Genomic DNA, 1014 nt, shown 5'->3' with positions numbered 1-1014 from the left:
AGATTCAGACAATGCATCTGAGAGCTAGTAGATCACACTCCCAGCAGTGGGATCATTTGTTTATGTATTGACTATGTCTGTTTATTACTAACTTGGTAGAGTTGACAAAGTTGTGACGAAGACTATCTGATCTCCAAAGCCTGAAATATTTACCCTCTGGCTCTCTACAGCAAATGGTTGCTGACCCTGATCTAGCAAGATGGCTCACTCTGGCTTGCAAAGTAGACGAGGGAGTCTTTTTGCTATTTGCTAAAGCCCTACCCATTTGCACTTGTCTTTTCTCCTGGGCTGCATTGTGATTACAGCTGCTAATAAATGGATTCCTGGAAGTCATCTTAGTCAGGTTTCCTAAAAGCAGACCATGAGATGGTGATTTTTGTGTAGGTGGTTTATTGCAGGGCTTCTTGCAGGACAAGGGGAGTAAGGGAGGGAAGATAGGGCTTAAGAAAGCTACGCAAGATTTCAGATGGAAACCAGCTTCAGCCTGTTCTCAGAGGGAGCCTTGTGGAAGCTGGAATTGGAGCACAGAGTTGGCCCCACCATGAGGCAGGAGGTTGGCTGTACTCACTGAGGGTCATTTCTTGTGGACCGCCCCAGGGGCAGGTGGAATCTCCCTGGCAAGGCAATTCTCCAGAGTAGAGGCAGCTCGAGCCCTCAGCAACCTCAACATAGCTAAAGAATGGGCACTCAGGACTGATAAACAAAATTAAAATGAGTGCCTCATTTCATTTTTGTGCTGTAATACACTTGATCTTAGCCAAAAGGCCGAGAAGCGATTTTTTGTGGTGTAATAAACCACTTATTGGCTTACCACTGCAGAGATTTAGGCTGATCATTTGATGGGGCTCAACTGGACAGTCTTTGAATATTAAAGAGGTTCCAGGTGTCCTCGGCTGGGCTCTCACTCACATCTGGAGCCTCAGACTGGATGGCTGGGACGGCTAGGGTGGCTGTGGCCTCTTTTCCCATGGACCTGCCAACTGCAACTCTAGTTTGCTGCTTGTTTTTGTGAAT

At 46.7% G+C, this 1014-nt stretch overlaps 1 pseudogene; it reads right to left on the bottom strand.

Moving 5' to 3' along the window:
- Positions 1-620: 620 nt before the first annotated feature.
- Positions 621-777, bottom strand: LOC144219129 (U2 spliceosomal RNA; annotated as a pseudogene).
- Positions 778-1014: the final 237 nt, after the last annotated feature.

The sequence above is a fragment of the Crocuta crocuta genome, unplaced genomic scaffold (assembly GCF_008692635.1).
Source record: "Crocuta crocuta isolate KB4526 unplaced genomic scaffold, BGI_CrCroc_1.0 C29090275, whole genome shotgun sequence".
In the NCBI taxonomy this organism is placed as follows: Eukaryota; Metazoa; Chordata; class Mammalia; order Carnivora; family Hyaenidae; genus Crocuta; species Crocuta crocuta.
This window is presented reverse-complemented; position numbering and strand designations above follow the sequence as displayed.